This window comes from Schistocerca piceifrons, chromosome 7 (genome assembly GCF_021461385.2).
Source record: "Schistocerca piceifrons isolate TAMUIC-IGC-003096 chromosome 7, iqSchPice1.1, whole genome shotgun sequence".
NCBI lineage: Eukaryota > Metazoa > Arthropoda > Insecta > Orthoptera > Acrididae > Schistocerca > Schistocerca piceifrons.
In genome coordinates this window covers 113788750-113806094 of record NC_060144.1, presented here as the reverse complement: position 1 = coordinate 113806094, position 17345 = coordinate 113788750, and the positions used below count along the sequence as shown (strand labels likewise).

Below are 17345 nucleotides of genomic sequence, written 5' to 3'. Positions count from 1 at the left end.
GTCTAAGTAGACCATGAATTCGTTTATAGTTGTTCCGAAATTATCGCTAAATCTCTTTACTATGAGAAACGCCAGAATATTTTAAAGCCACAGTAATTTCTTGTCAATTTGAGGTTAAGTTCCCATTCAGTAAAACTTTTCCTTTTTCTGTGATTTTCGTAAATCAGTTTGAGGGTATATCGATATGATTGCGTTGCATAGCTAACGGACTGGCTTTCTCCTTGTTCCTACCACGACAAACTAGTGCTACGTTTATATATGTGTAAGTGACGCCTTCGATGGGGCGTTAAACGCTGAAGTTCTTCCCTCTCTTACCTTCTTTCTGTCCTCAGACTGATAGACACATGCCTTGATTTATATATGCCTTGCGACAGGTACTGTGCTCCGCAACTTTGAAAGATATACTTTAGCTGAAACACCTGCAGACACTTATTTAAAGAGCTAGGGATCTTCACTGTAACCTCCCAATTCACTTATGAAATTTGTTATTAACAATCCGAACGAATTCAAAAGTAATAGCAGTGTACATGGCTACAGCACTACTCAATGTTGAATCTAATTTTGGCTCAGAAGGGGGTAAATTATGCTGCCACAAAAGTCTTTGGTCACTTACCTAATTGTATCAAAAGTCTGACAGATAGCCATAGAGCATTTAAAAGGAAATTAAAAGAATTTCTGAATGGCAACTCCTTCTACTCATTAGATGAATTTTTGGATATAGTAAGTGGGTAATTTCCCCACCCCCCACCAAAAAAAATTTTGTGTAACGTAATATCTTCTATGAACACCTTTTATTAACCTGGCACGTTCCACATCATTACGAAATGTTGTATTCATGATCTATGGAACAAGTACTAATCTAATCTGGGAGGCGCCATACTGGTTTCGTCAAACTCGTATTTGGTGTGTTTTATACTACAACTTATGTCGTATGAATATATGCTGTTCCGAAACACTAGCACATTGAGCATCTCTTGAAAAGGTGCAGTTCGTTGAAGCTGAAGGTCAGGTTATGATTTATCGGCACTTAATGCTTTCAGGCGATCTATGATGCAGAATAGGACAAAACAGTACATGTTCATTGAGGTGTAGTAGACACAGACGTGGCATTACAAAATGAAAAATTCTGGTTCTCGTTCTCCCATCTGAAAAACTTTTATTATTCGTTTTCGTGTTTGCAAAAGATGCTGTAAGTTTCGGTATTAATTTGATAGAAGTATGTTCTATAATACTCGATGTTATGTACGTATAAGAACGCTCTCTCAGCAGTGAGTTGTTACTGTCAGTAACTTACAAAGTAACCATGAAACACGGAAATGCGAGTGGGTTATGCGATAAAACAAACAACCACTCTGAATAATAAACATAGAAACTACTGACACGTGTAAAAAAGGATGAAAAATGACTTAGTCTCAGCCGTCTGTAAAGTACAAAATCAGAAGCTAGTTACTTTAGGAGAATTCTTTGCGAAATAAGAATGTCTTCGATTAAATTGCGTATGGAGACGAAATATATCCTTGCACTGGTACAGGAATGTTCGTTTTTTTCTCGTTGTTTCAGTTGCTTTCGAATGTGAAGGAAGAAGATTACTTTTCTGGTAGTGAATTGTAATTTTTCGCGCAAGTTAGAATATACGTCACACAACCAGCACATTTATTTTCGGTTGGGGGAGCTTCTCTTTAAGTACCGTAATACATATCGCTGTGATATGAGTATAAAGTTTGCAAACTTTCACTTTCAAGTGAATAAAAACCAACAAAAGTTTCCAAAATTATAATAAATGCACAAGCAAAAGATGTAAAGAGATGCTGCTTTAATTCGTCTCCTAGAACGATTGCCGCAATTACGACGATACTTTGACAACACTGACACCTATCGGAGCCTTTGAAAAATCAAAAGTATAGGAGCGGATCCACAGTGCCTCTCGTAACGTATATGTAAATAAAGGCAAGTGTGATAGATACCTTACTAGGGCCGCTGGAATGGGAATGGAACACTTTTGCGGAGAGGCATTTTAGCGGAGCCCGGGGCTCTTGCATGGAAAATTGGCTTTTCGCAGGTAGTATACAGGCACACAAAGAATTTCTATCCTATCTAGCAATGTGATTGCGCCACAGCGTGATACGTAGTTTAGCCCGACATCTAGGTTGGGCAGGACTGTGTGAGTGCGGATGTGAGTTGGCAAAGCTAACGAAGGTGAAAGATAAAAACTACCTGAAGCGTCTTGGGCGTCCCAGAAATTTCAACACATTCCATTTCCGCAAAAGTGTCGCTCCAAACAATCGTCACAAATTCCGCTGAGAGTTGCAACACCGAAGACCAGAAATTTCGGATTGTTTTCCGTAGATGTTAAGCTGCGATAACTTCGTCTCTAGAAGACAGGGTAAGGAACGTTCTTTTAACTGGCTACTTTTTTCACCCTTGTGTGTGTTCTTCATGTTTCTCGGCTTTGCATGCGCCATTTAACTTCTTACAGATATTTTCTGCGAGTTAATTTTGATGATATTTAATATGTTAATATTTGCCGTGTTACTGGCAGAGGCTACCAGCGATTACATTACTTTTAACTATAAACAAATGCGACATTTAACTCCAGTATACTTTATTCTCATGTCGAATATGTCGGCTGAGCAGAGCCACGCGTCGGCAACGGAGTCTGTGTTGGAGGGAAACACGTTGAAACAGCTAGATAGAGAGAGATAGAGAGAGAGAGAGAGAGAGAGAGAGAGAGAGAGAGAGAGAAGGAGGAAGAAAGAGTTACAGAGCTTTTTGAGCCCCGTGCAGAAGTCTATTTAACATAATGGCACAACAGAGTTATTTAATGTGAGCCCTTGACTACAACATGAAATGTTGGTCACAAAAAAATTCGGAACATTTCGTTCTAGCTGTCTCAGAAAATTACTTTAATTGTTGTGAAGGGCGACAGTAACGTAAATTTTTATTGCTTTTGCGCTGATATTCTAATAATATTCAGTCGAATGAAATTCGGATCACCCAGTTTATTGTCTTGGGGTTCTTCGAGAGTATTTGTATAGTCAGGTACATTACTGGTTGTTTTCAAATAAATTTTCGTTTCGAAGCTGGCAAGAATGTAAGAAGCTACTGCATGCGACAAGCCGATGAAGGGGACTTAATAACTTCAGTTGTGACTCAAGATTAAATATATTTATAGCGAATATTCCTCAGAATGTTGTCTCGACGCTAAACGCTTTTGAATTTTGCTAATATTTGTAATAGCTGTTTCCTTCCTTCATTGCTCAAATTATCGACGTCCATGGTGACTACGCTTGCAGCAGAATTCTGGCGAGCCTGATACAAACTAACAGAAATGAGGACGATTTGTTTTCAGATCTCAGTTCCCAGGTCGCCTTGTAAAAGCCTTGGGCAGTTCCCAGCAGAAATGTACTTCCAGGAAGTGATGACGATCCTGCTCAGTCCATAAAATTCAGACAAAGGCTAAAGGTATGGAACAGGTTTCAGCTCTAGTACTAGACGAGAACACCGGCCTAATATGTCTTTACTTTCTGCATTACGTGCTGTCGCAACTGCGTATCCGAACGCGTCTAATACGAGTACATCGACTCCAAGCATCAAGTTGTTTCTGCGCCATTATCCTCCAAGCGCCCCCTTTTTTTCTGAATTTTGAAAAACACATTGAAACACCCAGCCTATGGTTTTACGATTTCTCATTGTTAAACCTTTGCATTGTCTTCGAGGCAGCATCTACAAGACCATTTGGTAAGGCATTTCCTCCGGAGCGAGGAGATTTGGATCAGAACCCGTGTCGTTCATTCGCTTTTGACACATTTGAACTTTCTGAATTGAGACATTTGGTTATAGACGTAGGTGGATGTTCAAGTAGAGAAGTATCCATTGCGGTCGTCCCCTCGGTTTTGGCGACGCCTCAGCCTATTTCCGGCATCGGGAGGAAATTGGTGATGGGGGGGGGGGAGGGGAGGAGGAGGGGGGAAGCACTCGTCTAGCCTGGAGGTGATGGCTCTGTCTTTCCATAATATGTCTAAGTGATGTGTACTCAGAACCTACCAGGCTGGCCTGGCCTTTGGTATAAGGTATTCCCTTGAAGACAGGTATAGTTCTGCATCTGTTGAGAGGCGAGAAGGCCTGGCAGGGACTGACATTTTCGAGAGTAGTGCTGGTAGGGGGATCAGGAAGTGACCAACGGAAACGCCTGCATTGAGCTCCTGAGGCTGATTAACTGTAAGGCCTAAGTCTTCTTCTGCCTTTCACATATTAAACCTATCGACCTATTCTGAACCGTTCCATCTTTTAACTTGTTGCCCTATGTCCCCAAATCGCTTTGGTCTTCTTTGAAATCTTTGTTTCTTCCATTCACTCCACACGTTCATTTAGGTTTTGTTAACGCTCTACTACTGTGTCCTTTACTGCGGAACTATTCGTTTCTTGTCGAATGTTTTTATTCGAAATCCTGTCCAACTTATTGCAACGTTTAACTGTTCGTAGAATTTTTATTTCGGCTGTATCAAACTGGCTGTAATCTTCTTGTATTGCTGTATTGTTTGCAAAGGCACTCGCGTCGATCGTCTACTGCCGTAGCTCATTATCGCCGTATTTCACCGGACTATTCTAAAAGGTACGTTCATTGTAGGTCCCACGTTGAGTTCGGTAGTTACTTCACGCGGTGTTGCTTGTCTATTAACACAACGCTGCTGCTCTCGGCCGTTAAGTGAACGCCGTCGGCCACTGAGTCGGCAGTCTTCAGAGGTAATGATTGGAACGTGGTATTCTCGGCACACAACTGACACTGCGTATCTCGGAATACTGAACTCGCTCACAATTTACGAAATGGAATGTCCCATGCGTCTAGCTCCAACTATCATTCCGCGTTCAAAGTCTGTTAAATCGCGTCGTGCGACCATAAACACGTCGGTAATCTGAAACTTCCTGGCAGATTAAAATTGTGTGCCGGACCGAGACTCGAACTCGGGACCTTTGCCTTTCGCGGGCAAGTGCTCTACCATCTCAGCTACCCAAGCAAGACTCACGCCCCGTCCTCACAGCTTTACTTCTGCCGGTACCTCGCCTCCGTCCTTCGAAACTTTACAGAAGCTCTCCTGCGAAACTTGCAGATGTAGCACTCCTGAAAGAGGGGATATTGCAGAGACATGGCTTAGCCACAGCCTGGGGGATGTTTCCAGAATGAGATTTTCACTATGCAGCGGAGTGTGCGCTGATATGAAAATTCCTGGCAGATTAAAACTGTGTGCGGACCGACACTCGAACGCCGGCCGAAGTGGTCGAGCGGTTCCAGGCGCTTCAGTATGGAACCGCGCGACCGCTACGGTCGCAGGTTCGAATCCTGCCTCGGGCATGGATGTGTGTGATGTCCTTAGGTTAGTTAGGTTTAAGTAGTTCAAAGTTCTAGGGGACTGATGACCTCAGATGTTGAGTCCCATAGTGCTTAGAGCCAATTCGAACTAGGGAACTTTGCCTTTCGCGGGCAAGTGCTCTACCATCTCAGCTACCCAAGCAAGACTCACGCCCCGTCCTCACAGCTTTACTTGTGCCGGTACCTCGCCTCCGTCCTTCGAAACTTTACAGAAGCTCTCCTGCGAACCTTGCAGATATAGCACTCCTGAAAGAGGGGATATTGCAGAGACATGGCTTAGCCACAGCCTGGGGGGCTGTTTCCAGAATGAGAATTTCACTCTGCAGCGGAGTGTGCGCTGATATGAAACTTCCTGGCAGATTAAAACTGTGTGCCGGACCGAGACTCGAAAGAAAACTCTTTCAGGAGTGCTCTTTCAGAAGGTAGGAGAGGAGGCACTGGCACAAATAGAGCTGTGAGGACGGGGCGTGAGTCGTGCTTGGATAGCACAGATGGTAGAGCACTTGCCCGCCAAATGCAAAGGTCCGAATTCGAGCCTCGGTACGGCATACAGTTTTAATCTGCCAGGAAGTTTCATATCAGCGCACACCCCGCTGCAGAGTGAAAATTTCATTCTAGAAACATCCCTCAGGCTGCCCCCCCAGGTAATCTTTCCAGATGAATGACGTGAGTACAAATGACAGCTCTGGCAATGCAACGCCCTTTTAATACCATGTATACGCGATGCTACCGCCGACTGTATACGTGCATAACGCTATCCGTGAGTTTTGTCACGTCTGTGTACTGTGTCACAGACAAGATGTTATTGTTGTTGTTGTGGTCTTCAGTCCTGAGACTGGTTTGACGTATCTTTTCATGCTACTCTATCCTGTGCAAGCTTCTTCATCTCCCAGTACCTACTGCAGCCTACATCCTTCTGAATCTGCTTAGTGTATTCATCTCTTGGTCTCCCTCTACGATTTTTACCCTCCACGCTGCCCTCCAATACTAAGTTGGTGCTCCCTTGAAGCCTCAGAACATGTCCTATCAACCGATCCCTTCTTCTAGTCAAGTTGTGCCACAAACTTCTCTTCTCCCCAGTCCTATTCAATACTTCCTCATTAGGTATGTGATCTACCTATCTAATCTTCAGCATTCTTCTGTAGCACCATATTTCAAGAGCTTCTATTCTCTTCTTGTCCAAACTATTTATCGTCCATGTTTCACTTCCATACATGGCTACACTCCATACAAATACTTTCAGAAATGACTTCCTGACACTTAAATCTATACTCGATGTTAACAAATTCCTCTTCTTCAGAAACGCTTTCCTTGCCATTGCCAGTCTACATTTTATATCCTCGACCATCATCAGTTATTTTGCTCCCCAAATAGCAAAACTCCTTTCCTGCTTTAAGTGTCTCATTTCCTAATCTAATTCCCTCGACATCACCCGACTTAATTCGACTACATTCCATTATCCTCGTTTTGCTTTTGTAGATGTTCATCTCATAAGCCCCTTTCAAGACACTATCCATTCCGTTCAACTGCTCTTCCGAGTCCTTTGCCGTCTCCGACAGAATTACTATGTCATCGGCAAACCTCAAAGTTTTTATTTCTTCTCCATGGATTTTAATACCTACTCCGAATTTTTCTTTTGTTTCTTTCACTGCTTGCTCAATATACAGATTGAATAACATCGGGGATAGGCTACAGCCCAGTCTCACTCCCTTCCCAACCAATGCTTCCCTTTCATGCCCCTCGATTCTTGTAACTGCCATCTGGTTTCTGTACAAATTGTAAATAGCCTTTCGCTTCCTGTATTTTACCCCTGCCATCTTCAGAATTTGAAAGAGAGTATTCCAGTCAACATTGTCAAAAGCTTTCTCTAAGTCTACAAATGCTAGAATCGTAGGTTTGCCCTTCCTTAATCTAGCTTCTAAGATGAGTCGAAGGGTCAGTATTGCCTCACGTGTTCCAACATTTCTACGGAATCCAAACTGATCTTCTCCGAGGTCGGCTTCTACTAGCTTTTCCATTTTTCTGTAAAGAATTCGCGTTAGTATTTTGCAGCTGTGACTTATTAAACTGATAGTTCGGTAATTTTCACATCTGTCAACACCTGCTTTCTTGGGGATTGGACAAAATATGAAGTACATTTTCTCTGGCACCTCAGCAAATATTTGCAGTTTTATTTTTGTTATATGAAGCTGGAAGCAGCCCAGGGAAGAACTACCCATCATATGTGCGGTACTGATGGCGTCTTCGTCGGACAAATTCAGCGCTTCGCGCACCGCTCACAGTTACGAGAGGGCCGGCACTTCTGAATCTCCCGTCAGGGCGCAGCCGGATGAGTTCGCCCTTCCAAGCTCGCCCTCCCACTGCTCGCGCTCTCCAGCGCGGAGTGCCACCAGTGGACGCTAAATTCACCCGACCTCACTTTCTGAGACTTGATTGGTTGGCGCGTGTTTTCAAGCAGCCGAAATTCACTTTCGATTCCAGAGTGAGTGCAACTATACAGGGGTGGTCCATTGATCGTGACCGGGCCAAATATCTCACGAAATAAGCGTCAAACGAAAAAAACTACAAGAACGACACTTGTCTAGCTTGAAGGAGGAAACCAGATGGCGCTGTGGGTGGCCCGCTAGATGGCGCTGCCATAGGTCAAACGGATATCAACTGCGTCTTTTTAAATAGGAACCCCCATTTTTATTACATATTCGTGTAGTACGTAAAGAATGTTTTAGTTGGACCACTTTTTTCGCTTTGTGACAGATGGCGCTGTGATAGTCACAAACATATGGCTCAGTTTTAGATGAACAATTGGTAACAGGTAGGTTTTTTAAATTAAAATACATAACGTAAGTACGTTTGAAAATTTTATTTCGGTTGTTCCAATCCGATACATGTACCTTTGTGAACTTCTCATTTCTGACAACTCATGCTGTTACAGCGTGATTACCTGTAAATACCGCATTAATGCAATAAATGCTCAAAATGATGACCGTCAACCTCAATGCATTTGGCAATACGTGTAACGACATTCCTCTCAACAGCGAGTAGTTCGCATTCCGTAATGTTCGCACATGCATTGACGATGCTCTGACGCATGTTTTCAGGCGTTGTCGGTGGATCACGATAGCAAATAACCTTCAACTTTCCCCTCAGAAAGAAATCCGGGGGCGTCAGATGCGGTGAACGTGCGGGCCATGGTATGATGCTTCGACGACCGATCCACCTGTCATGAAATATGCTATTCAATACCGCTTCAACCGCACGCGAGCTATGTGCCGGACATCCATCATGTTGGAAGTACATCGCCATTCTGTCATGCTGTCTTGTAGTAACATCGGTAGAACATTACGTAGCAAATCAGCATACACTGCATCATTTAGATTGCCATCGATAAAATGGGGGCCAATTATCCTTCCTCCCATAATGCCGCACCATACATTAACCCGCAAAGGTAGTTGATGTTCCACTTGTCGCAGGCATCGTGGATTTTTCGTTGCTCAATAGTGCATATGATGCCGGTTTACGTTGCCGCTGTTGGTGAATGACGCTTCGTCGCTAAATAGAACGCGTGCAAAAAATCTGTCATCGTCCCGTAATTTCTCTTGTGCTCAGTGGCAGAACTGTACACGACTTTCAAATCCTGGGGCAAGGAATTATGGTACGAGTGCAATCGTTGTCGATGTAGCATTCTCAACACCGACGTTTTTGAGATTCCCGATTCTCGTGCAATTTGTCTGCTATTGATGTGCGGATTACCCGTGACAGCAGCGAAAACACGTACTTGGGCATCATCATATGTTGCAGGTCGTGTCTGACGTTTCACATGTGGCCGAACACTTTCTGTTTCCTTAAATAACGTAACTATCCGGCGAACGGTCCGGACACTTGGATGATGTCGTTCAGGATACTGAGCAGCACACATAGCACACGCCCGTTGGGCATTTTGATCACAGTAGCCATACATCAACACGATATCGGGCTTTTCCGCAAATGGTAAACGGTCCATTTTAACGCAGGTAACGTATCACGAAGCAAATACCTTCCGCACTTGCGGAATGTTACGTGATACCACGAACTTACACGTTTGTGACTTTTACAGCGCCATCTATCACAAAGCGAAAAAAGTGGTCCAACTAAAACATTCATATTTCTTTACGTACTACACGAATATGTAATAAAAATGGGGGTCCCTATTTTAAAAAAAACGCAGTTGATATCCGTTTGACCTATGGCAGCTCCATCTAGCGGGCCAACCATACGTTATTTGGTTTCCCCCTTCAAGCTAGACGAGTTTCGTTCTTTGTAGTTTCTTCGTTTGACGCTGATTTCGTGAGATATTTGGCCCGGTCTCGATCAGTGGACCACCCTGTAGTCTTACCAACGTTAGTACGGAAAATAGCATTGAGAACAACACACCAACAGAGAACGACGCTACTAAACATTGCCGCGTGTCAGTGAATTATCGAAGTGTGTCAGCATTCAAGACTTAAATCGCAATCAAGATCGTTACTATCATGTGATGGTTAAAGCTTTCCCGGCGTACTGATTGTGTTTTTATGGAACAATCAGTACGCCGGGGAAGCTTTAAACATCACATCAAGCAACCCTACGGGGAGGAAGTGATGGAATGTATTCGAAGATTCGACAAGTTACGTGAAAGAAGAGCGAGGCTGCTGAGCTCATTGATATTCTTATTAAGTTGCAGAGACAAGGGCATTATTCTAACGTTTGCACAAAATTGTGCATTTCATAAATACCACTGCAGCAAACAACATCAAACGTAAAGCAAGCATGGCTTTGGTGAGAGAAAGGACTCGTTTTACTCGGCGTGAATTGGATTCTGTGACAAAGGACATGTTTCACATACATTTGGTATTGGCAGCAAGACTATCTTCTCTGTCGTGGGACTGGGTGGATGGTGTGACATGAGCTAAAGCAAACTGGAGCCATGATAAAGCTGTGACGAGGCAAACTGCCAAGATTGACAGACTTTCTAAACAGATGCAGCAGGAAGTTCCAACTAGACGATCAGTTGTTAATTTGACAGAGAAAACTTTAGATGACGCGACTGTATCTGTGCTAGCAAAAGCACTGAATTTTGCTCCCACTCCTGTTTCACCGCCACTAGTGGGTTTCATCAGTGCCATCAAAGAAGCTGTACGCTGTCTTGATACAGATGAAGCGGAGGAAGTTCGTCGAGAGTCTTGCCGTGTATTGACCATGGGTGCACCAATGAAGAATAACATCTCGCCCATGGAGAGGATAGCCCTCAATAACGAGTAGATGTGGATACAGTAGTCTTAAAATCTGACAAAGGAAACGCTACTGTCCTCGTACCAAGGGATGACTATATTAATAAGATCAATGTTTTATTATGTGATTCAACGTATCGCAAAATCGATAAGGATCCCACGAGCCAAGTGGTACGAAAAACAGCAGAACTTTTATCAAATAGTTCTCTACCGAAGGAGGTCATCAAGAGACTGAAACCCAACAGTTCAGTTCCACCTAGGTTATATGGACTGCCTAAGATCCACAAGGAAACTGTGTCATTACGTCCAATTGTGAGTAACACTGGAGCAGCCACCTACGACCTAGCAAAATTCTTGGCATCTTTGCTCAAACCAATGATAGGCAAGTCTGCACATCACATAAAGAATTCCGGTGATTTTGTCAGTCAACTTCAGTCACTACAACTGCAAAGTAATGACTTATTGGTCAGTCTTGATGTGGTTTCACTGTTCACAAAGGTGCCTCTGGTGGACTCTCTACACCTCATTGGCAATATGTTTGGTGCAGACATTGTGCGTTGTTTGAGCACACTCTCTCCTCTACATATTTTATATTTAACAACGAATTTTATGAACAATCTGACGGTGTCGCCATGGGGAGTCCTTTGTCTCCCCTGGTGGCCAATCTTTTTATGGAGGATTTTGAGGAGAGAGCACTCGACTCTGCCATTTTTAAACCGACAGCATTTTGGCGGTATGTTGACGACACTTTTATAGTGTGGCCTCATGGTCTGGACCGTCTCCAAGAATTTTTATGTCACATGAACTCGATACATGAAAACATAAAGTTTACCATGGAGATAGAGAAAGATGGTTGTCTGCCATTTTTAGACGTCTTGGTGCGACGGAAGAGTGATGGCACACTTGGTCACTCGGTGTACAGAAAGCCCACTCATACAGACCTGTATCTACAAGCTACTAGTTGCCACTATCCAGCACAAAGAATGGGCGTTCTCAAAACCTTGATCCACCGTGCCCATACTATCTCTGACGCCGACAGTCTTCAAGCGGAACTGGAACACTTGCAAAAACTATCTTTGAAGAATGGCTTTTCACCTAGGCAAGTGAACAGAGTGATGAAAACCTACAAACGACGGAACAAGGAAGAGGAAGAGGCCTTCAGGTCGACTGTTTATCTACCATTTATTGGGAATATTTCTTCACAGATAGGCAGAATATTGAGAAAGTATCAAGTGAGAGTCATCTTTCGCCCTCCTTCCAAAATTTCGTCACTGGTGGGATCCGTTAACGACGACCTGGACCTGCGTAAACCAGGTGTTTACAAAATTCCGTGTGAATGCGGCAAATCATATATAGGGCAAACAACACGAACTGTGCAGGAACGCATTGTGAAACACCAATGGCATACTCGCCTTCTCCAACCCACCAAGTCCGCAATCGCCGAACATTGTATTTCCACAGACCATTCCATGAACTGCAACTACACAAAAATTTTGGCTCATACATCAAACTTTTGGTGCTCGATTATCAATGAATCTGTGGAAACAAGATTGTCTGACAACGAGATTCTCATCAATCGAGATAACGGTTATCAGCTAAACTCTGCTTGGAATCCTGTTATAGACAAACTTCGTAGTCGACGTAGTTATCTGCATAAAGATGGAAATCGACCTGATACCGGTACTCCAGGCTTTCACAGTGGAGGGCGCGAGGCGCAGCGCACGGAGCCGTTATGAACGCCCACGCTGAGCAGCGCATGCGCAATGTCACCTCAGTACGGCTTTAAATAGCGGAGCTCAGCGCGTACTCGCCAGTACTACTACAGTGGCACTCACCTGAAGATGGCCAGAAGACTCTGCGCCGAAATAACGTGGCAGGACGTTACTGATATTCGGCAGTTCTCCCGTGTTTTTATGGAACACGTTACTATCACTTTATATAACTCATCACCACAGAGGAACCTACAACACTTTAAACTTACGTATACCTCAGTTATTAAGTGTAGATAGTATAAACGAACTTATTAATGTGTTATTTTTTGTAGATCTTTGATTGTCTTTATTAGCCATCTCAGCTACCGTGTTTCACGCGACGTCCAGTGTCGACGAAAAGCATCGGTTTGTTTTCCATTACAAACAAAATGATTTTTGAAACGGAATTTTACATGCCCTTTCGATAGAGCGGACCCAAACTGGTCTACTGCGACATTCGTTTTATCGTCATGTATTAACATGGGCAGTAAAATGTGAATAATAACCAGTACCCCAGCATCGACTGTCGCTGACTGCTGCCGCCATGCAGCAACGCTGTCAATCACTGGTGACGTGTTGGTTATTCTTCATATTTTACTGGCCATGTCAATACGAGTACATATCAATAAAACGACTGACGTACTAGACTAGTTTGCGCTGCTCTATCGAAAGGGGATATAAAATTCCGCTTAAAATATAATTTTGTTTGTAATGGAAAACAAACCGACGCTTTCCGTTGACACTGGAGAAGCGAAACTGCCAGTATCTGTCGAAATGCCAGAGAAAACGCGCCCGACGGCTCTGACGAGAGACACCCGGTACACACTTATACCTCTGTAATTTAATATGTACAACTTTATCTTCGTTAAGATTTACATACGTAGTTCCCGGGGTTATAGAAGTGCTGTACTTGGTTCAAAATCTGATCTTCAGTTACAATTTCGTTTCGTACTAAATGGTTCACATGGAACGCCAATGTCTTATTTTATTACTGACGCCTTAGAACTAGAATCCCTTCCATTTTAAGTTTAAAATGTGGATTCATTTTTGTAGTTCGTCTGCAGAGTTTGCCATTAATACAATTACGTCAGCATAGAGTAGTATGTCAACATATCTATTCTTGTTTTACTTTAAATGCGAACCTTTTTGGGTTAGGCTTTACCGTGACTGTTATTGACATTAAATGAAACAACAAGTTTACTGCTACCAGTCACCGTTTGACGCCATATTTGTTTACAAATATGACAGTATACACGTGATGTGTTACGACAGCGAAAGGAACTTGTGACCACTGGAGACAGTGCCACCAGTTACTCCAAAAAATCGTAACACAACACACACACAAATGTCATACTAACTAATGTAAATCCACCCGATGATGGAGGTTTAAACCTTTGAAACGCGGAGTGGAAATAAATAAAACGGTGACTGGTAACAGTAAACTTGTTGTTTCATTTAATTTAATATTCTTGTTTGCATGGATCCCTTTTGACGCTCTTTCTTTCCACGTGTGGATCGCATCAGATGGCATGGCGAAAGCGTAGGCAATAAAGTACACCCTTGTCTCACACTCTGATGGATTAAAATCTACTCCCCTCCGACACTGTGGACGTCAGGTACAGTGTAAGTTCGATTGAAGCCGATTTTAAAGTGGTTTGGGTACCCATCTTTCGTCGTTGCACCAACTTCGAGCACTTGGTGCGCACTAGAGATAGGCAAACTCGTTCATCCTTGGGAGCTAGTTCACTTGTGATCGCTCTTTTTTGGGAACCGTTCATTTTTACTCGTTCACCGCTCATTTGTGCTTGTTATATGGTTCTTATGAAAAATTAGTAGCCTAGGTGACTAGAGATGGAAGGCGCCAACAGGGGGGACTCCCCCCTGGTTCAAAAAATGGTTCAAATGGCTCTGAGCACTATGCGACTTAACTTCTGAGGTCATCAGTCGCCTAGAACTTAGAACTACTTAAACCTAAATTGTGTTTGATCATGTACTTTGCTGTATCAGAAGGTGTTGTAATAAGATCATGTAGTCTTCTCGTATGGCTATATTAAAATACGCGAGTGGCATCCCAAAGAAGTGATACATTATTTCAGAACAGAACCTCGCTAAAAGTCAGTTTCAGCCTCAAGATGCAGAACCTACGACCTTCGTGCTGTTTTCTGCGCTGGGGACATCAACTTGAAGGCAGCAGGTTAGTGAACTATAGCAGAACCGCCGGCCGGGTTGGTCGAACGGTTCTAGGCGCTACAGTCTGGAACCGCGCGACCTCTATGGTCGGAGGTTCGAATCCTGCCTCGGGCATGGGTGTGTGTGATGTCCTTAGGTTAGTTAGGTTTAAGTAGTTCTAAGTCTAGGGGTCTGATGACCTCAGAAGTTAAGTCCCATAGTGCCCAGAGCCACTTGAACCATTATAACAGAACCTTCGTATTCCACACAGTGCAGTGGAAACAACTAGGCGCCTCATGTGTACTGCATGGACAGAACAAATGTGCTCAGTGACACGTCATCTGCAGTAATGCATTGAACAGATAATTTGCACAAAAATAGTAGCAAAAGAATACAGCATATTATATTGGTTCAAGTATATGGATGACATCCATTGCTTAACAGATGAACCACAAACAAAAATTGCAAATCTACATACTGACATCAACAAGATACAAAAAAATATAATATTCACAACTGAAAGAGAACAGAACAACCAAATTAACTTTCTGGATATAACAATAAAAAAACAAAACAACAGGCATATGTTTGAAATTTACTGTAAACCCACGACAACGGACATTATCATTCCCCAATCCTCGAACCACCCACACTCACAAAAGCAAGCAGCACTTTGACACATGGTCCATAGACTCAATACAGTGCCACTCACCAAAGGAAGCTACCAAAAAGAACTGGACATAATAATGAAGGTAATACAAAATAATGGTTACAATAATAACATAGTTACAAAGCTAAAATGCAAAATTAAAAGCAAAATAAAAGCAGATAGCACCAAACCACAGACAACAACACAACATAATCAAACATAAACACGCAGTCCCATAACAATCAATTCATTCTTCCTTTCTTACCGTAAGATGTCTTGTGCTCAGCTGCAATGCAAACACATTCCATCACCGCCCAAGTGTCGCTCCACACAACTGTCACAAATTCCCTTTAAAGTGCCAGTATTACCATCGTATGATACAAAGTAATAGGCATGTTACGAGATCGGTGCGAATTTCAGTACAGCACCTAACTGCCGAGGAATACTTCGTGTAGAATGACAGGGGGTATACTCACTACCCGATGGAGGAAAGAAGCAAAAATTATGGGACCATCAGTTGGGAGTGTCGCCTGTATAGCTAGCTGATATCTGTGAAGTGGAAATAATTACAGTACGTCGCGCTGACGACGCCCGTGTATTGCGCCCCTTTTCCCCCCGTCCCTGTTTAGGGCAGCTAATAAAGCCAGAAGTGTACAATATTGAGAGCGAGTAACTGCTGACAACTGCGCCGCTCCTAAAACTTTTATTGGCGAGCGACAGCTCGGAAACGCCGCGCCTCATAATAGCTAATTTATATCTCGGCGCCGACGCCGTACTGCCGCTGAATTGTTAAAAAGAGAGCGGCGCGGCAGAGGGGTGGGCGGAAGTGCTCATAAAGTTTTTGGGGGCGGCCGGATACAGCCGCTCGTTCGGTGCTTTGGCGCGGCCGTTGGCTCGTGCTGTCCTGCCGTTTGGGCCGGCGTGGGGAGTGTGCTGCGAGGCGGTGTTAGGTGTTGGCAGTGGCTGTAGGGGACCGGCGGCGGAGACACCGTGGCACAAAGAGGGGGACGCGCAGACCGTCCTTAATGGAGGTCATTGGGCCTGGTCCAGGCTGTCAGCCCGCCGTCTCCACAGCACACTTAGCGCCGCCCTTAACTGCGCCTAACGACTGTTTTACTGTCGCCGTAGCTGCTGTGACAGCACTCGACAAAGCAGGCGTTCTACAGTAACTGCCTGTCAAGATGATTTCCTACCCTCGCACAATAGGTCTTCTCCAATGACGCTCCATGTGTTAGACACAATCACGAGTAAAACGCACGTTCCTTTGGTCTTTTGCTAAAAATAAACGCGCATTTAAGACGAACACGTCTATTATATTCACAGAGAAACTATCTAATTTATTTAATGGATGTTACTTCATTTAGTCGTGCTTAGACGTTCCTCATTCCCCAAGGTGAACGGTGAATTCGGACTTTTTGGATCAGAGTTTCGTTGGTTGCCCCTTTCGTAGAGAAGCTCCTTATAACAAGAGCCCTACCAACAAATCGCTGTCTAGGAGTTGCTATTTCCAATGCAGAGTTTCCCTGCTGTTCTGTTTCACACAGCTCGGATGCCATAACAGAAATCGATTTCAACAAAGGTTGTACACGCAAATATACACTGTGTTCCGCAATTTCTATTACAGGCTTTTAGAGACTTAGTATATGAAGTTTTGATAAGGATCCCATATCTGGAAATAAAGAGTCTTGCTGGAAAATGAGTCTGAAGATGGGATCACATTCAAATCTGGTGCTCCACGATACGCATAGTGTAGAGACGATGAATTCTGGGATGTGTGCTCTACATGGAGCCCATGGCACTGGTAGTGTTACGAGTATTCGTCGGTTGCTGTGCACGTCCTCTTCAAAGTCGAGAGTGCGGCGCACCCGTGGCGCAACACAGTCAACCCTCCAAGTTGAAGAACATACCAGATTCTCGCAGCCATTGTTGTGCCATCGTCATCTTCACTCCAAACATTACGCCTCTTATCGTTGTGCCTGTTATAGTACCTCAGTGATTGTTACGGAGATGATAGATAAACTCCAGTGGAAGACTCTGCAAGAGAGACGCTCAGTAGCTCGGTACTGGCTTTTGTTGAAGTTTCGAGAACATACCTTCACCGAGGAGTCAAGCAGTATATTGCTCGCACCTACGAATATCTCGCGAAGAGACCATGAGGATAA

At 43.7% G+C, this 17345-nt stretch overlaps 1 protein-coding gene across 1 annotated transcript in view; it reads left to right on the top strand.

Annotated features, from left to right (window-relative positions):
- LOC124804668 (semaphorin-2A-like) overlaps positions 1 to 17345 on the top strand; it is a 1059692-nt gene that overhangs the window by 512086 nt on the left and 530261 nt on the right. The window lies entirely within an intron of this gene.